General features: G+C 40.5%; 1 long non-coding RNA gene across 1 annotated transcript; it reads right to left on the bottom strand.

Annotated features, from left to right (window-relative positions):
* Positions 1-4762: 4762 nt before the first annotated feature.
* LOC109914688 lies at positions 4763-20402 on the bottom strand. The gene is made up of 3 exons (XR_007263827.1): positions 20081-20402; positions 8148-8267; positions 4763-7453 (listed from the first exon to the last, which is right to left on the bottom strand). It is a non-coding gene; the product is annotated as an uncharacterized LOC109914688 (long non-coding RNA).
* Positions 20403-21265: the final 863 nt, after the last annotated feature.

Here is a 21265-nt window from a genome sequence, read left to right as displayed (position 1 = left end):
TGTGATGCTGACAGGAACATATTTTCCACAAGACTGACAGTGTGAAACATGCATTCATCGCTTGTTTTGTGATGCACATCATTAGATTTTGGTTTGTTGATGACTTTATGTACATATGTCTCGCAGGTTTAGCATGAAAATACTCCTTGTGCTCAGTCTGTTTGTGTTAGTGTTAGGTTCTTTCTAGCTGCATCTGTCTTTGCTCCGAAGCACTGCCTGTGCCACCTTTTCTGCCACATACCCTGAAAAATTGGTTGAAAGCTGGTCATTTCCTTGGTGCAAACAGAAGGCCATATGTTTTCTTTGTTTGGATGTTCTCGTGATTGTGTCAGTCTTTGAGTTAGTACCCAGGACCTGTAAGCTTTGTCAACCTGTGAACATGATTTTGTGCTTAGATCCATTCCACATGCACATAGCAGGTGGCAATCATGATGGAAGGTGCTGAGCAAGGGAGTTGAGAGCGCTCTTGTGGCACTGTAGTTGTGCTCCTACCTCTGGACCAAGAGGCATGGGTTCAAGTCCCACCTGCTAAAAGGTGTGTAATAACATCTCTGAACATGTCAATTAATTGCAAGGGAGCTGAGCAGTTTGGCAGGTCCTCCAACACCAGGTGGCAACAATGGGGAAGGACAGCTGGAGCAGTTGAATGGATTCTCATTGGAGAAGGAAGAGTGCCATTGTAGATAGTTGGCTGATAGAAGGGGGGAACAGACAGACAGGAGGAATTCCTCAGCCCAGTGTAACCCAGTTGTCCCCCGCAAGTGGTGTAAGTAGGTCCCTGTTTCTCCTCATCTTACCTTCCTGTTTGTGATGACTCGGTACCAGTGAAATAAAGAATCCATGCTTCATGATCTTTGGGTTGTACATGTGTTTAAATCTCAAATTACACACGGAATATACGCTGTTTTGCCCTTGAATTTGTATTCTTGTGAAATGTCATGATAAGTGCAAACTGCACAGTTTTGACAAAATCTGTCTTTTTTCAGCAATTGTGAAGTTCTGTATTACTAAATGCCTCCATGTGATTGTAATGATAGTGATCTAATGACTAATTGCTCATCAGGAATTGATGAACTCTGTGGGTTAGTTTAACACTCCTTTACTATCTCTCTAAGATCAACCCTGTCCTAAGATCTCCTTTTTCAGTTGTTAGCACTTTCACTGCTGAGTCAGGTCCTTGTAGGTTAAAGTCCCACTCCAGAACTCAAACAGAACAATCTTGACTGAGACTCCAGTACAGTAGTAGGTCACATGGTACCAATCCCCAGGCAGTAAACTCCCATAAACAGCAATCTCATAATAACCAGATAATTAATCTATTCTTGTGATGGTGATTGAGGATAAACATTAGCCAGGCTACAGGAGAGATCTTCCCTACTCTCCTTGAACTTGCACCATGGAATTTGTAATGTTCACCTGAGAGTGAAGGTGGGACCTTGTTTAAATGTCTCATCTAATGGATGGCACCCTGTCATTCTCCTAAATGTTAGAGTGTTCAGGCTCATTCCACTCTGGTCTAATGTCACCAAAGCCCTGTAGGTTTGAAGCAAAATTTCCTTATTCTTGTGCTCAAACCCTCTATGATAAAGGTCAGCATACCATTGTACCATCAGATCTACTTTCTGTGCTTTGTGTACAAGGACACCCAAATCCCTAATAACACCAACGTGTAATAGTTCCTCACTATTTAAAAAAAAAGTTTGCTATTCTTTATACCAAAATAAAAACCTCAAGTTTCCCCACATTATATTTTGTGTTTAGTCAGCGCCTTCTAAAACCATGACCACTACCATCAAGAAGGGCAAGGGCCACAGATGTGTGAGAACACCACCACCTGTAAGCTCCCCTTCAATTTACTCACCATCCTGACTTGGAAATATTTTGCCGTTCCTTCAGTGTCACTAGATCAAAATCTTGGAACTCCTTCTCTAACAGCATTGTCGGTGTACCTACAACAAGGGACTGCAGTAGTACAAAAAGGCAGCTCATTACCATTTTCTCAAAAGCAACTAAGGACAGACAATGGCATCAACAATTCCTGAATGAATTTTAAAAAACTACCACTTTCTTATCCACTGACGTTATCTGTCTACATGTTTCTGCAGACTCTGTGTCCTCCTCACAGCCTTAACTTTGTACCTAGCTTTGTATCATCAGCAAACCTTGACACATTATCCTCTGGCTGTTTATCTAAGTCAATAAACAGAACATAAATAGCTGAGGTGCCAGTCCAGATCCTTGTGGCAGCCTACCAGTAGGAACCAGCTAATTTTTTTTCTTTATTCGTTAACAGGATGAGGGCGTAACTGGCTAGGCAGCATTTATTGCCCATCTCTAATTGCCCAGAGGACAGTTAAGAGTCAACCACAATGCTGTGGGTCTGGAGTCACATGTAGGCCAGACCAGGTAAGATTGGCAGATTTCCTTCCCTATAGGACATTAGTGAACCAGATGGGTTTTTCCCTGACAATCAGCAATGGATTCATGGCCATCGTTAGATTCTTAATTCCAGATATTTTTATTGAATTCAAATTCCACCATCTGCCATGGCGGGATTCAAACCCAGGTCCCCAGAATGTTATCCAGGTCTCTGGATTAACAGTCCAGTGATAATACCACTAGGCCATTGCCTCCCCAATGTGAAAATGACCACTTGATTCTCCTCTTTGCTTCCTGCCCATTAAGCATGCTAATGTATTACCCTCAACCTGATGAGCCCTAATCTTGTGCAACAGTCTTTAATGCTGCAACTTATTGAATGCTTTTTGAAAATCTACATATGTTACATCTACTGGTCTATCTTTATGTACCCTTCTGAGAGTAATGAGCAGGATGATTAGCCATGATCATTTGAATGGCTTGAATGACCAAATGGTCTACTCCTATATTCTATGTTTCTAAGTTATCTCCTGAAAAAAGTCTGATAAACTTGTCAAATATGATTTTCCTTTTAAAAAGCTTTGTTGGCTCTGCTTTATCATATTTTAGTGTTCTAAGTGCCCAGTTATATCCTTACAGTATTATCACATCAAGAAAGAGGCTATTCAGCCCCATGTGTGTGCAATAGCTGTTTGAATGAGCATAGTACAGTACTTCCTTAATGATATACTCTTTTTCTAAAGCTGTCTGCTAACCCTCCCCCTTTAAGACACTCTTAAAAATCTCTTTTGGTCGCTGTTGATTTCTTCTTCTTTGGTCTGATGTCAACTTTTTCCCTGTGATTACCTGACCACAGGTCCTGTGAAGCAAATTGGAATATTTCACTGTGGTAAATGCATGATTTATTGTTGGAATTGTATGAGACATAATTGGTTGCTGCACGTTATATTCCAAACAGATTTCAATGATAATGGAACACCGCGGCCACATTTCTCTGCGCAGCTGCATTGTTCCTGTCTCCTGGCAACTATCCTATAACATTAGGAGAGGGCCAGTCTGCCTAGAAGGACTCTAGATGAAAGTTTGCAGGAGATCCAACCACTTTGCACATGCCAGGTGCAAACTTAGATGCATCTGTGTGAAGATATCTCCCACCCGTTGGCTGTGTGGTCCATGTTTAAGATTACGGATGCAAATTATTCTTCTATTTTCTCATCAACATCCTCTGAAATCACTTCACTTTGACAAAAAAGCTCCTCCTTTATTGTTAAAATATTGTGCAATAGGCTTCTGCTCCACAATTTGCACCACAATTGCAATCTCGGACTGAATAGCAAACATAAGAAACGTATTCTCATGCAGTTACAGAATTAAATCATTTGAGTTATATTTTATTCTAATCATAAAGAATGCATTAGTCTCTGTGCAAAGCTCTTAGGTACACAGAGGATGAAATCTTCCAAAACAAATTCCGAGGATTCATGTATAGAAAAATAACATTAATTTTTTTCCACAAAGCAATTACACGTTTTGACCCAAGAATGCTAAGCTTAACCTCAGAAGGATGTTAGGCAACTGTATTTTAAACACAGCTGACCCTCCGTAGAAATATTCCCATGACTGTGGCCCTTAATGGATCTGTGCCAATTCAGTAAAGAGAAAGGCCAAGCATTTCATTGACGAATTATAAATCTTTGGAACTTTCTGCCCAGAAGGTTGCGGATACACCATCACTGAATATACTTCAGTATGGAATAGGCAGGTTTTTGATCTCTCAGTGAATCAAGGGATATAGGGAGCAGGCAGGGAAATGGAGTTGAGGTAGATGATTAGCTATCATCATTACTGAATGTCGGCGCAGTCTCAAGGAGCCATACATTCTACCCCTGCTGCTGTTTCTTGTATTATTCTTTCAATCTTCCTGCATGAAGCAAGCTGTTGAATGTTAGTGAGAAATTCAACCATGGTGGGCATCAGAACTGACCCTAATTAAATAGTCACCTGAGAACCAGCTAGGTCTGCTTTACACCAGAATCCAACTGGCTGATCCTTTTCCCCTCTTCCCTCCCACATACCAGAACACTGGGGCCAACTGTTGCACTCTACCATCTCCGCAGGGTAGTTCAACACAAGTCAAGAAAACAAACAAGTACTCATTCTAGTTCTCTGCAGTTTTAACTAGCAATTGATACAATGCTGAAGGCAAAACACAAATAAATAAAGCAATTTGCTCATCAGAGTAATCAGAGGGTAAAGCTCTTAATTGTGATGGCTTGGTTTCTGCACTTTTCCAGCAACAGGGCAAATGTGGTACATTGAGGAAGACTGCAGAGGATACCAAGCTGATTATTTTTCCAATGTTGAGGTTAAATTAAAGTAGCAGTTAAAAAGAAGCGCTGTTGCCTTTATTACAACATTGATGCTATCCATCATTACAAAAACCATAAACAATTTGCAATGTCAGATCAGGAAATGAATCACTCACAGGAACAGTTGAAAAGTACACTCAGTTAATGGCACAGTATACAAATATCATGATTTTGTAAAGCACATGGGAGGAAATGTATTGGATAGCTACCTTCATTTATAGCATTGGATCATGGTCTGATTTAAAGAACAGTTCCCATTTCGTGCCTTTGTCTCCTGGAAGTGCCATGCATCCACTTAAATAGCTATTTTTCATGTCAGACTAAACAACTGGTTTCAATCTAGGAGGTATCACAGTTAAATCCAATCCTGTCCACCACATGCAGTTTGTGCATTGTGAGGCAGTTGCTGTAATGTAGCTGGCACCTATCAGTGTAACATGAAGCCATTTCATTAAGAGGTTCTTAATATGCTAACATAAATCCCATTAACACTCAAACTGTTGAGGAAAAGCTGAAGTTGTTACATTTGTTTTAATGATACCACATAGAAATTTCTTCAAATCAAATTTAAGGTGCATACTTCGTCAATAAAGCGATAACAATCCAATTTTAAAAAAGAGGGGGCAGACTGAATGAGCCAGTGTGATTGTGAAGAGAGTGGAATTTTTAAAAATTTCCACCTGTCACTTTAAAGTAATGCTTTCTGAGCCACAGTACCTCAGCACAATGAAATGAGCATCCTTTCTGCTCAAGTCTGGATAGTCACTTACAGCAGGCAATTCAATCATGGTAGGCATCTCAGGTGAATCTGATCCTGACATTATCCTATCCCCGTCTACCCACATCACTCAGAGAGTATCAAACAGTAACTCAGGCTGATATTCTTTCCCCTTTTGACTGAGAGGCACTGATTCCAATTGTAGCAGGAAAAAAACCAAACCTCCATATGTATAAAAAAGAAACAAATATATGTAATCCAAAATATATTTCTAGCAGTTAAGTAATTTTGAAGAGTTGGCCACTGTTTACTGTAAGAAACATGGCAGCCAAATTGTGCACAGAACAGCAATGTGGTAATGACCAAATAATCTATATTCTATTTGTAACATCAATATAGGCCAGGACATGGGGATATCTCCCTCTGCCTCTTCACAATAGTGCCCTGGGAGCTTATGCAATGCACCTGAGGAGGGCAAACCAGGCTTTGGCTTAATGTCTCACCCGAAAACTGCACCTCTGACAATGCAGCACTCCCACAGTGTTGCAGTGCAGTGCCAACCTAAATTTGAGGTCAATTTCTGGAGTGGAATTTGAACTAACAATCCTGCATGCTGCAGCAAGAGAGTACCACCTGAATTATGGCTGACACCCAAATTGCTCAGACTAAGACCAGGGACAGCAACAGAGGATCTTCCTACTCAGTGTGATTTAGTACCATACCTCGGCCCACTGCATTTGCAACTCAGGACATTTTTGAAAATCCTTAAGAAATACTACAGAAGGAACATAGTTTCAATCTTAAAAATGCAGAGATTTTAAAAGCGTGAGTTCTAACTCCACAAATTGCCTTCTCCACAAAATTATCCCTTCGATCCCGGTATTGTTCCCAATTCAGGTTAGATTGCAATGGGTCTTCACATTTGCCTCTGAGCATGGCTAACTTCATATTTACTGGTGTGTAGCACTAGAGCTCAAGTCTAGTTCTCATTGACCTAAAAAATGCGATCGGATTTCCATTTCTGATGGATAGGGGAGGCAGTGTGAATTGAAAGGCACTGTTTTCCATTTGGTTGCTGACATTTTTAAAGAATCTGTCTCTGGAATCATGCAGTTGTAGATAATGCCTTTTGCCATCTGTTGGCTGTCATCATGAATTAAGAATTTCCATCTGCCTGCCTCTCCATTAAAAATTCCTTTAGGCATCAACAGTATCAGGATGAAATGACACTCCATCTGGTCTTCATTTACAGATCCTTGATAATCTTTGCATGTTGATAATCTCACTGCGTTATTGAAAACATCTTTGGTTGTCTCTGGAGCTTGTTCTATGAAGTTGGAACAAGATACCAGGATGTAATTTGGGAGTTTGAGATTGGACTATTTGTGTGTGTAATTGGTGCAGAATTCCTCTTTAGTTAAAAGGGCAACTGCAAAAATTTGCACTTTTAATCTTCGAATGGTATTTTTGAAAGGGGCTTTTCTCATAGTGTGTGAAGACACAACAGAAAGCAGGAGAGTTAAGAGACAGTGCAAAGCAGTTAAACATGGCAGACAGTAATTTTTTGCAGATGTTTTAAGTTTTTAATCCAAACTCTATATTGCTATTGTCATCAAAACTTGTTTTAAAAGTTTTAAAAAAAAACAGATTGGTAGATAAATCTGTGTATAGTTTATCATTCACACACCAAGTGAAATGAGGCAGATGGTTGCTGTGCAATCTGTTCTTAACGCTTCTTCAAACAAGAAACATTCTTGATGTGATCTTGGTGCTTGGGCTTTTGCATAAATATCAGGGCTTTTTTGCAGCTAACATCTGTTTGGGAGAGTGTCATCTAGCAGCGAGTCCCTGTCAGCCTGTTTCAAGCTGCCGGGTGTTGAGAGAACCGTGGGTGTTGGAGGCGTTATTATGATATCAGGGACTTGGAGATGACTCTCCACTGAACTGCGGCTTCTATCACATTCACCTTGCAAACATAATCTGCAGCCTAGAGAGGAAAAGAAAGGGGGAGGATTAATAGAAAAACAAATCAGCGATGTAAGAGAATTACACTGATTTTTGACTATGTACAGGGCTGACAGCTGCATGGAAACATGCCACTTCTTCTGTGTAACCCAAGAAAAGAAAATCATTTCCTGTTTGACACATGGTTCAATTAGGAAGGAACGGTGACTGCTGGCATTATATCCAGCACTGAATGCAGGTGAAATCTTGAGCAAAAATATCAAAGCCAATTTTGTTTGCAGAGCGCTGAACGTGAGGAAGAAGCGGGAGAATACTTGCATTTTGATTTGTTTAACCCTTCCCACAATGTGGGTGTTGCTGGATAGCCAGCATTTATTGCCCATCCATAGGTGGCCCATGAGAAAGAGGTGGTGAGCCACTTTCTTGAACCACTGAGGTGCACACAGGGTAACTACGCCCACAGGGATGTGAGGTGTGGAGGAGAGAAACCTAACAATTAATGTTTAATATGCATCAAAAAAAAAAGCCACATTGAAATAATTGAGAAGTGGGAACCAGAATACTAGGCACCAGAGAGTGAGAAAAAGTTGTTGTGACTCGGGAATAACCCATACATAGCAGCAGTAAGAAGTTAGTGTTGGTAGAGATAGAACAAGAGCAGAATAAGAAGCTTGTTTGTTGATGCGAGGGGTGAGAACACACGGAAATGAGCTTACCGCCCAAACAGGATTGTTTCAGACCCATAGTTTCATCCTTTAGAGTGAAGCAAATTGGATGCAAAAAGGTGGTATGCAGGGAACACTCTACTGCAGGGTCAACAGTTCAATATTGATTTCCTGCATCAGAAGAAGACAGAAAAAGCAACCATCAACACTGTTTATTCATGGCCACACTTTAGTTAATATCATGGTCACCATGGAATCGAGTGAAAACTAGACACAATCTGCAAAATACCAACTCTTGGATTTACACAGGGAATGATCCCATTCCTAGTTGTCTAAATTTGTCGTACATTGAAGATACAAAAATAGGACAAACAGATGTTGCTATTTCATTCGTAAGGTGTTAAAATAATTAGGATGCTAATGTATAAAATCTGAGCCATGTTTATGAAATTCTCAGAGACACTTGGATAGTGAAAGCTGGCTGATAGTATGCTTTTGAATAGTGACCTGGCATGCATGCTTTTCTCAACTAAAGTCTGGTAAGTTTTTCTCTGCAGGTTTACGAATTGGTTAAAACTAACACAAAGGAAAATACTAATTAGCACCAAGAAGCACTGAGCTGTAACACTATTGATTTGCAGTTTGGCAACATCTGTTGAACTCCTGTTGTTTTTATAAGTACTTTATTCAGCAGGATAAGAGTTTATATGAATTAGAAACAAGAAAACATCGTCATGTTATGCAATGCACTAAGAACGTGGTTATTCCAAGCCTTACAAAGCATTTCCTCCCCCTTTCTGCAGCAAGACTTCTTGAATTCAGTAAGGCATCTTCATCTCATTTTAATTGTGTAACGATCCATTTAAGACTTGCAATAATCACTCTGTTGGTGTAGCTTCAAAGATGAAACCAGAACTATATATAAACAGATTGAGTAGCGTACAGTGAGCTGGTTGAACCCAGCAACTTGACCACTATTGTTCCTGCATGATAGTTTTGTGGGTGTCAGGTTATCCTAAATGAGGAGTCACTCATCCTGAATGGTGAATGAATTTCAGCTGATTGGAGTAGGCCATTCATCCCACTGGATCTTTTCTACTGTTCAGTTTAGTCATGGTTGACCTGAGTACCTCACCATGGTTACCCACTTTAGATCCACATTTCTTGATATCTTTACCTATAGATCCATCTTGAAAATTGCTGGAATGATAGCCACAGCCTTGGAATTGCAGACTTGCACTGCACTGCGTGCAAATATGTATCTGGATTTTGTCTGAATGATGTAGCTCTAATTTTAAGAAAAAGCCCTTTCCTTAAGCTTTCCTGACCAGTGTCAATAGGTTCCTCTGTATCTACTTTATCAAAAACTTTTATTATCTAAAGCACCTTGATTGGATATCTCAGATCTGTCTAAATTAAAATGGGATTCAAACCTGATTTAAGGGGAAGACCAACAAGCACCACTTTCTTTCTTGAAGGCAGGTCTTTAAAATTCAGGCAATTGATGTAAAATCAATTTCAATGAATGGGGCAGTATGTCTGGATGGCTGAAATCTGCTTCCACTAGCTCCTGTTCTTTTTATTCGCAAATGGTCGATATTCTGGGGAGTTCAAAGAAAAATGCTTCAGAAGACACTGGAGCTCTTTGAAGTGCAGCAGCACTGACCTTCACTGTACGCTACTCAATCTGTTTATATATAGTTCTGGTTTCATCTTTGAAGCTACACCAACAGAGTGATTATTGCAAGTCTTAAATGGATCGTTACACAATTAGAATGAGATGAAGACGCCTCACTGAATTCAAGAAGTCTTGCTGCAGAAAGGGGGAGGAAATGCTTTGTAAGGCTTGGAATAACCACGTTCTTAGTGCATTGCATAACATGACGATGTTTTCTTGTTTCTAATTCATATAAACTCTTATCCTGCTGAATAAAGTACTTATAAAAACAACAGGAGTTCAACAGATGTTGCCAAACTGCAAATCAATAGTGTTACAGCTCAGTGCTTCTTGGTGCTAATTAGTATTTTCCTTTGTGTTAGTTTTAACCAATTCGTAAACCTGCAGAGAAAAACTTACCAGACTTTAGTGAGAAAAGCATGCATGCCAGGTCACTATTCAAAAGCATACTATCAGCCAGCTTTCACTATCCAAGTGTCTCTGAGAATTTCATGTGTCCAAAGATCTGTAGGTTGAAAATCAGCCTGTTCAGTCACATGAAGTTCTGTGCCAGAAACTCACAACCTCAGGTAGACATCTTCCTTGAAGTCAGGGGGAGCTGACAATGACAGTAAACCACGTTTACATAACCTGCCCTCATGGTTTATTCCTGTAACCTCTGCTGCTATCATTTTGGTAAATGTGTACTCTCCCAGACTAAAATCATTGTTCCTGATAAATAGTGGACAAAACTGACCACAATCATTCAGATGGATCAAGCCAAGGCTTCATGCAACTGAAACATAACTTCCTCCCTGTACCCTTTAACATATAAAAAACTATTCGTCTTTTTGATTTTCTTTTGGTCCTGTGGACCAGCTTTAGCAGTTTGTGTTCTTGCATTCCTAAACCCCCTTGTTCTTTCACAGTTTGTAGTCTCTCATTATTAAGAGCCTTTCTTGTATTTAGAGCGAATGAACTCATATTTGACTCATTAATTTATTCTATGTTTTGTCTCTTTATCTCCTTATTCCCCTCTATAAAACTTGGATTTCCAAACCATGATAGACAATACTCTTTTCCTTCATCAAGGCCCATAAATAGATATATCTAAACAGTGAATTTTAAAATTCTCCAACTTACCTTTAAATTATTCCATGCCCTCACATCAGCAATTTTCTCCTGCCCTAAATTTCCTCAAGCTCCCTTGTACATTGCATTGCTCTGATTCCAGATTCTCACTCATCTCTCTTCCCCATTCCACAACTTGGCTGGTAGGTTCCTATCCTTTGGAATTCCCTCCCCTCAGCCATTCCAGCTCTGTTTTCAAAACCCATTCCTTCTGCTCATTATTAAGTGGGAATTTCTTTTTATTTAGCAACTTTCCTAACGTCAGCAATTTTCCAAAGCACTTTCCAGCTGATGTAGTACATTTTAAAACTGTGTTTAAATATTAATGTAAGCAACCTTTTCACTCACTGGTGTGAATACTACCTGTATTAACCCACAGCTTACACCTAAATCTCTTAAACTGCAAACTGATGGGTTTGGAGTTTGTTTTATGCTAACTGCTGCAAAATATATAAACTAATTGCACTGTTGATGTATACACAGATAAATGCTTTCTAGTGCACTATTGCTTTAAACAGTGTTTTAACTTGTAATAATCCATGGCTGAATTAAAACCAAGCACATTGTTTAAAAAGAGAACATGGATGACTACATTGAAAGATTCCAATCCAATGCCTTCAGAACAAGTACTAGGGATGGGGAATCAGTTGCAGTGCTATGTTGGATAATTCCAGTATCATTATCAGTCCTACTATGACCTAATAAGGAAAAAATATACTTGAGCAGTAAATTTTACAACCCTACTAGTCTAAACAGATGTAAGTCATGACCAAGTTGTACATTTAAACAACTGCAGAGATAGATTGTTAGCTGCACAAGTAAACTATTTTGATTCATGAATATCAGGGGTGGAGACTGCTGGTGAGGTTTTTTTTTTGGAAAGAAGTTGGACTCCTTTCCCTCATGGCTTAGGAGGTAGTTCAATTGCTTGGTATGATATTGATTTCTAGCTGTGTTCCTTCAAGGGTTGATTCAGTTTCCCAGGCGAGGTGATGGTCTCGTGGTATTATCGCCAGACTATTAATCCAGAGACAGAAGTAATGTTTTGGGGGTCTGGTTTGAATCCGGCTGTGGCAGATAGTGGAATTTGAATTCAATAAATATCTTGAATAAGGAACCTAACGACGATAATGAATCCATTGTCAATTGCCAGGAAGAAACCCACCTGGTTTGCTAACGTCCTTTCGGGAAGGAAACCGCCATCCTTAATAAAAACCAAAAGAATTGCGGATGCTGGAAATCAGGAACAAAAACAAAGTTGCTGGAAAAGCTCAGCAGGTCTGGCAGCATCTGTGAAGGAGAAAACAGAGTTAACGTTTCGCGTCCGGTGACCCTTCCTCAGAACTGATGGTGGCTGGGAAACGGTCAGTTTATATGCAGAAAATAGGGAGGTAGGTGGGGTAGGGAGTAAACGATAGGATAGAGCCCAAAGAGAGAGAAAGACAGTTGGACAGACAAAGGAGTTGCTAACGATCAGGCTGGGAGGGTCAGTAGTTGTTAATGGGGATTGTTAGTGACTAACTGGGGGTGTGTAATGGCAGGCTATGTGGTAACAAGGCTTGGTGTGTGGGGTGGGGGGCTGGGATATGGGAGAGTTTAGGCCCTAAAATTATTGAACTCAATATTGACTATCATCCTTACCTGGTCTGGAGAAAATGACTCCAGACCCAAATCCATGTGGATATCACTTAATGCAATTCGAGATGGGCAATAAATGCTGGCCTGACTAGTGATATTCACATCCTGTGAATGAAAAAAAAAGCCCAGCACTGGGGCAACTCGATTTGGTTACAGGGTGATCAGGTTGGTAAAGGACAGAATCAGCCACTGTCTCCTCAAATGATCACTGGCTCCTGACCTGCTGATAATGGCAACTGCATTTGGCTATGTGGCAAGAATCAGACTCGCTTCTGATGCTGTCCATAGCCTAACTGAACACGAGCGCCATCTGAAAGGAGTGACAAGTACCTCAGCAACTCTGGTGTGATGGGGTGGGGGTGGGGAGCAGGAAACAGGAAATCATTTGAAGGGAAATGAAAGGAGGAATGCATTTTGAATTCATGAAATGTTCAGAAAATCAGCCTGGCTCTCTATTTTGAACCCATTCCCAATTCGCTTAAAGTAATTGAACCAGGAGATTTTATCTCCAGTCACCTTTCATCACACTGTCCCCAAATGGAAATAATCCTAGTTCTTCAGCAATAAAAAAAATCAGCTTCCTGTGTACATATGTACAAGTCTCTAATTTAAAAAAAATAGAGCATTTGACAGATTAAAAACTAGTTTCATGCTTCAAGAAGCTATTCTGTGATAATTATCTTGTCAACACCGTAAGTGTGAAATGGAAAAGACTGGATATATGGAAGTGATTCTAAGGTAGTAATTTCATTAGAATGTTCTTATCGTAATGCACTGGATTACAACAGACGACTGTGGCCTGTGTTCTATGCCATTTAATGAAGCGATTAAGACTACTTTCATTAATTTGTTTAAAAGCACAACAGCCAAATGTACCTTGCAAGTCTGACCTTCTGCTTCCACCTCTCACCTTTGGTAGATCCACTCCAGTCCATTTTCTGCTATCGATATTCTTTATCATGGATGTCAAGGGGCACTGGCACACTCTAACTACTGAAGGTGCCTACAAAAAGCTCAGGCAACATGCTCTTCCTGCTCTCTACGTCTTCACTGTACCATCATGCAGACAGCATATAATTTCCCACTCAAAATCATTCTTTCCTAAAAATTCTGAATGCTTACACTCTTCTGTCCTCCCTCCCTCCCTTCCTCGTACAGTCTACAGACTTTCAAAATTCCAAGCCTGATATTACCCAAGTCAATTGTTAATTTACCTCAGCTTCTTTTCATTTTATTCAATTTTGGAGCTGTTTTGCAGTTTATTTCTCGAATATGTCAATTAACATAGTTCTTTTTTAAAAAAATATCTGTGTACTTCCTGTCAAATATTTATGGTAGTTCCTGTATTTATATTTACAACGGTAATTTATATAAAATGTGCCAATCTGATATTACCCCTTCATTCTGAAAAAGTGCCACCAACTGGTACAAGTTGTAATTACAACATGATTAGCATACATAGGCAGTTCCCATTATAACTGCTATACAGGTGTAGGGATTTATAATGGGCGGAAATTAAAATAGGGACTTCAAATAACTTCAAAGTGGGTTGTATCTCTCCTGCAATTATTCCCCAGCCCTCAAATCCAATTGACCTGAAAATTACAATGGTTCTTGACTTGGAGATAGCAAGGACTGCAGGTGCTGGAAATCAGAGTCAATACAGTGTGGAGCTGGAGGAACATTGCAGTTCAGGCAGCATCAGAGGAGCAGGAAAGTCGATGTTTCGGGTCGAGATCCTTCATCAGGAAGGGTCCTGACGCGAAATGTCGACTTGCCTGCTCCTCTGATGGTGCCTGACCTAGTGGTTCTTGACTTCCTGTATGAAATGCGATGATAGACAAACTAATATACTGAAAATGGAAAGTTAATTGTTATTTGCAGACTAGAGGAACTTCATAAACCTTGTATAGGTTTAAGTGTCAAACTGACCTAGCAGTGAAAGAAGCACCACAGTTTACCATTAATTTGATGATTAAAAGTTGCTTGTAGTTAATTATTTGCTTGAACAACCTTCACTTTAGAAGTTAATGCTGCTTGAAACTTTTGGCTTGTTTCTTATCTTTTAAATGATTTTGCAGTGGCTGGTTGCAGTTCAGATGTTCAGCAATCAATCATGGCATGCCATCATCAGCTAGGTTTGTGAAAGGTGTTGTGTCTAGGTAAAATGCACAGGTGTACAATTTGTTCCCTTATCATGCCATTACTAAGTAACTAGTGATGAATTTGAAATGATCTAAATAAAGAGTGATACATGGAACACCTTATTTCCCTCCCCCCACCTCAGGTGCCAGAGATGTGTTTACATCAGTTGCAGAAGTTGGCCCTTTCTGGTTAAAGCATGTGACAGAGTCACCAGAAATGTCACAAATGGGGAAGGTTGGTCATTTACTTATACAGCCCAAAGAGGACTTCGAAAGGATATTAGAAGCAATGAAGGCGATTTTACAAATCAGGAATTAGAAGCTATGTGATGCCAACTCTAGATATTAAATGTCTGTAGATTACCATGCAGGCAGTGCAGTGGTAAAATATACTGAAGCCTTTTGTAAATAGTTCTAAACTAGAAGAGCATGTGTCTAATTTTTCCAGTCGTTTTAATCACTGGCTAATCTTAACTACATCTCCACGGTGGTTTGAGCTTCACATTCTACATACATAAAATATTAAAGTAACTTTGGGGTAACAGTTTAGAATCAGCCACGGTTCAGTTTGTAGCACTTGACACTCAATCACATTGTTCAAAAGCCACTTCAGGATTGGAGGACAAAGCGCTAGGGAGTGCTGCACTGTTGGAGGCGCCACCTTTTGGATGAAATGTTCAACTTGCCTTTTCAGTTGGATGCAAAAGATCAAATGGCACATTTCAAAGAAGCAAAGAGCAGTTATATCCAGTGGCCTGGCTAATATCTATTCCTCCAACAACATCACAAAAACAAACTATTTGGTCCGTATCACACTGTTTGTTGGAGCTTGGTGTGTACATACTGGCTGTTGCGTTTCCTGCATTAAAACAGTGATGACACAACAAGAACAAAAGAACTTCATCGGCTGTGATATATTTTAAGAGCTTAATTGTTGAGAAAAGTGTTATTAAAATTAAAGTTCCAATATGGTGAGTAATTCAACCAATAATTCAGCTAGTACTGCAGTCAGCAGAGTCACTATCCCTAGGCCAGAAACTGTGTTCAAATCCCACCTTGGAACCTCATAGCTTCAGAAAGTGAGTCATAATGTCGCCAAACAGGTCGGTTATCAATCTGCAAATACTTCTGATACACTTATGGTTACATTGGGAGAGTTTTCTGGTCAGCTAGACCCACGTGGTAGCTGCCATCATGAGACAACCACATACACACACACACACACGCACACGCACACACAATTGTGCAAACGCTTCCAAGTTTCTGGGTTGGAACTTGTTTTTTGTGCTCATCAGGGTGATTGATGTGAATGGAACACGTTCCAATTTTTGATAAATTTCAAGTTTCAGGTATACTATTACAATGACTCACAGTTCAACCTAGCCCAGTCTTCAAGACACAGACTCTTGACAACATCTGAGGCTGAAGAAAGCCAGATGTGATGAAAATGTCCAATTTTCTTTCAAGCATTATAAAACATTCTTTTAATCTGTCTCAATATATATGCCTTAACCCTAAACTCAAAAAATGTTTCTGTTCCACATGTGACATCTCCATAACAGGCAACCTAAAAGCATTTCTGATATCTTGTATGAAAGAACCTAAGCAAAATCAACAGCAGGTGGTATTTGACTCTGATGCCATTTTGTACATAAAATCGTTTAGGACGGTTCTTTTTTGTTGGATTTTGTTTAGAGAATCTGTCTTTTATGCAATCCACAACTGAAATTGTGGTAATTTTATGTATTCAGAAGTATTTTCCTTTGCATCCTGCCAGTTTGTCTCACATGATCTTAAGGAGGGAAAATGGCAAAACTTTTGTTGCCTCCAGCTTAGAATAGTACATATTATGGGTATAATTAAAATTTGATGTGGAGGAATGCACAAGCACAGAAGCTGCAGATGAACAAAGTATGTGGCCTTATAAACGGTCATGTTTTCTCCTCTGTTAGTGGAATTGCCCTGTGACATAGGCAACACCAATAGAAATGAGGATATTATAGTTATCTCTATAATCTTAGACTAAAACTATTTATATTCCTATGCTTAAATCTATCCAATGACTGCTACCAGGAAGTGCACATGTCAACACCAGGCAAGAGCAAGAAGAGACTCTACTGTAATGCCCAACACAGTTAAATAGCTAGCTGACACTCATTGGTTAGCATTAGATATTAAGATTGACATTTAGCACCAATAGAACTATACATCAACAAAAGACAAAACTGCTGGGAAAGACTGGGTAAAATATATATCAAAAACACCAGGAACCTGTCTCTTTCCATGTTTCTAAACAAGGAATGACTATGGTTGTCAGTTAGGTGCTGAGTTATGGTTTGTTTTATGACGTGGCGCCATAGCAATTAGGAATTGAGTCAGTTCACTTAAACATTTACATGAGAGTTTTCATCTCATCTGCTCTGGCCCCATTTGAATCTTTGATCCAGAGACTGAAGGACGATGTGCCAACCCAGAGAGTTTTCATTGTTAATTATGATTTATACCACAGCACATTTTTGATCAACAAATCATAATTGAAGTATAAGTGATTAATTTAGAAAATAACCTTTAGTGCTGTTCACATTGATGTGGTATCTATCTAACCATCTCGGCATCTAATGGATGTCACCCAGGGTTTATGCCACATTAGTACCTGAGATCTTATTGCTTGAGGTTGGTTGGCTCGCCGAGCTGGTTTGTTGTTCCGCAGACGTTTCGTTACCGTGCTTGGTAACATCCTCAGTGCAGCCTAGGCAGAGACAAGCACGAGAATTCCTGGAAGCATGGCACTCCACGATGCAGGCTATTAATAAACACATTGAACTCGACCCCATATACACTCCATTACGGAGGAAATCCGGAAGTGAGGCAATCCATCGCAACGGACCCCAGAGTTTAAAAGCCAGGCGGGAAAACACACCGACGCTTCATCAGAGGCTGCACTGAGGATGTTACCAAGCACGGTAACGAAACGTCTGCGGAACAACAAACCAGCTCGGCGAGCCAACCAACCTCAACACCCACAACCCGAGCTACAAATCTACTCCAAAATCTTATTGCTTCCCTCCCTTGATCCTCCACCATTAGTTACATAACCTTCTTCCAGAACATCTTGTACTCAAATTCTCTTACCAACCTGTTCATTTTTACTGTGCCCCGCACCCCCCCCAAACTTTCAAACGTCTTAAGAGTCACAGAGAAGTACAGAACAGAAACAGACCCTTCGGTCCAACTCGTCCATGCTGACCAGATATCCTAAATTAATCTAGTCCCATTTGCCAGCATTTGGTCCCTACACCTTCTGCAGATTTACATCTTGCCTCTGTTTTCCATTACTTCCCCTAACGTCTCTGCCATTTCCGGTTCAGTACCCATTCTGCCACTTGTAAAGCACCTCAAGATGACAAGTGAAAAACTCTATTTAAATGCAAGTTGTCATTTATGTCCTTGCTGGCCTCCCATGCTGTATAAACTTAACCCATCCAATAATATTTATCTTTATCTTAACTGAGGCCAAGTCCACTTCAGCTATCAACCCTGTCCCCACTCATCTCCTTTGGTCTCCGTACAAAATGTCTCCATTTTAAAACCATCATATTTGCTTTTAAACCTTTCAACAGTTTATGTCTCAGTTCGACAGATTTTCAATCAACAAGGGTCAGACTGCAAAACTGGAGTTCAACAATGTCCTTTAGAAAAGGAAATCTGTCATCCTTACACAGTCTGGCCTACAAGTGACTCCACAGTGATGTGACTGAATCTTAATAGCTCTCTGGGCCATTAGGGATGGGTAATAAATGCTGACCATTCCTATTAATGAATAAAAATGTTAAGGTCATGATCAATCAATGATTACCTTATTGAGTGGTGGAACAGTTTGGAAGGGCCAAATGGCCTACAATTGATCCTATTTCTTATGTCCTTCATTATCCCTGTAACCTCCTCCAGCCTCACAATCCTTTAAGATTTTGAAATGAATTGGCTGCTATGCCTTCCACTACCTAGATCTGCAAGACTTTCCCTAAACTGCTGCCCTCTCTATCCCCCTTTCAGTCACACACTATAACTTATCTCTTTGACCAAACCTGTCCCAATATCTCCTTTTAGGACTTGGTGAGGAATTCTGTTACACAACACACCTTGGGGTGCTTAAAGCCACTTAAATAATGCAAGTCATTGTGATGCCTTACTTGGCCACAGTTTAGGAGAGACAGAAGGAGGTTGAAGTGTGCTGTGTAACACAGACTAGCTTCTACTGGTGTCCCTCCTGAAAGAGGGGCTTGGTCTAAAGCCAAAAACAAGGAGCAACTCATTTTCCTTTGCAACCCAAACACAAGTGAACTTGAGGCTCAAGAGTTTGCCACACATGCTGATGCTTCTTGCCTGGCAATCTGAATCTGCACCAGGGTGCATTCTTTGTGGGTTTTTTTCTAACATTTTAGATGCACCCTCACCTTGTCACTTAAAATGTGTTTACTTGCCGTACACCTGGTGAGTGATGGAAGATGACACTAAAACCACGAGGCACAGTGAGTTAAAGGATACAGCCCATGTGATTTCCAGTAGCCGGTGCCTTTCTGAAGGACAGAAAACGAATTGAAACAGAAAATAGGTGCAGAAGTAGGCTATTCGGCCCTTCAAGCCTGCCCTACCATTCAAAATGATCATGCAATTTCAGTTTCCCACTCCTGCTTTTTATCCATATCCCTTGATTCCTTTGGCTGCAAGGGCCATGTCCAGCTCCCTGTTGAATATATTGAACGAACTGGTCCCCAAAAGCTTTCTGTGGGAGAGAATTCCAAAGGTTCACAATTCCCCGAGTGAAGAAATTCTTCCTCATCTCAGTCCTGAATGGCTTACCCCTTATTCTTAGACTGTGACCCCTAGTTCTTGAAGAAAGCCTTCTAACGGCTACAAAGACTGTCCTCTAACTTTACGCTTTATTTTGTGTCTCCTTTCACAGGAACATTCAACAGACTAAGAAAGGCGCTCAACTGAAGAACGCTTAAAAATGCTCGCCACGAAAAATAATTTAAATACTGGTATTTGTGTAAGCACGCGAGGAATTAAAAACTCTAAAATGTGCTTAGATAAACAAACTGGAGGGCTTTTTCCAGGACCTGGGCCAAAAGTGGGGTTAATTCTTTCTCAGTTGACAATGTAAAACACTTGTAGGAGGACATTTCAGGGAAGTTATTACATAAAACATGGTATGAACTCTCCTGTAAGTTAAAAGTAACTGTACAACATGGGAATTTTAAAAGTGAACGCTCCACTTGGAAAGGGTGGTGAGTGGCGGACACAGATGGAGGGAGAAGGGACTGAGTGTACAGGGTGGGTGCAGGGTGCTTGCCATTCTAGCCTCCAGGCGCTATGTTTAGGGAGTTAGAGGAGAAAGAGCGGGTCTACTTTACCGTGCAATCGCCCGTGTCCTCCACACGCTCTCACCACATTTTCCCCACTCTTCCTGGAAGCCAATCCTTCCTGCCGCATTCAAGCAGGCGTTTCGCTTGTTATCGTTAAATTCGCTTCACTTTACGTTCACCCCTTCCGCAGAACAACCAACCCCCAGCCCCTTCCACCACCAAAACTCCACACACACACACACACACAAAAGTCGCCGTTGGTTCAAACACGAATTAGAAGAGGTCACGATTTCCACAACACGCGAAGTGATGGCGAGCGGTGTATGCTTTGCTGTACGTTACCATGCAGTTCCAGGTAATATTTACTCAGATTGGCAGGAGGGAGGGAGGGAGGGAGTGTCAGTTTACAACTCGCATTGTAAGTTTATTTTCTGGGAGGGCCGAGGAGTGGGTGAACTTAGATTCACAGGACGGGAGGTGTGTTCACCTGGCATCAGGTGAATTTCTGCAGACTGGGCTCGTTATTACTTGTTGTGGGATTGGTAATTTTAAAAAAAATTGGAAATCAAAACAGATTGCAACCTAAGGTTTTCTGAAACGAGATCCCGTGTGAAACCTTGTCTCGAATGCAATGTGAAACTGTGACAGTGTTAACCCGTAGGGGAAGGGCTGGACATCTCCACTGAAAGAAATAAATTGCCTGTAGACAGCGATTTCTTAGCTCAACAGGTTACTTTTGGCAATAAAAACAGTTTTTCTTCTCACTACGTGGGAAGCACTGCAGGCTTTGCAACAACAACAAAAAAATCTTGACAAAGCAAACGGTTCTAGTGATGGTGTTTGAGGGATAGAGTCTCCTCATGGCAGTACAATTACCCTGTTATTTGAATTCTTGGCGTAGAACAACACTAAACATCCCAAAATGACAGCAGAGTGAGGCTGACGTAGTAAACTTAAGGAGGGATCTAGGTGTATTGAGACAGATTAAAGTGATGAGTGTATCTGTTGTGTTTGGTCTAGACTGCCTAATGAGGGCCAGTCTCCAGTTCAGCACTGACATTTGCCATTTGCACCAATGCACTGATATACTCTTTGCAAGGAACCAGAAAGTTTGCATCAATTACAAAACTGGAAGAAAAATGCAGGGTGGCAACCATTTTAGTTGCACCTCATGGGGGTGGATGTGCCATTGGGATTATTTATCATGTCAAACCTTACCTTTCTAATTGTCCA

Source organism: Rhincodon typus, chromosome 15 (assembly GCF_021869965.1).
Source record: "Rhincodon typus isolate 14 chromosome 15, sRhiTyp1.1, whole genome shotgun sequence".
Classification (NCBI taxonomy): Eukaryota; Metazoa; Chordata; class Chondrichthyes; order Orectolobiformes; family Rhincodontidae; genus Rhincodon; species Rhincodon typus.
The sequence above is the reverse complement of the archived record's forward strand: the minus strand, read 5'-3'. Positions and strand labels throughout refer to the sequence as shown.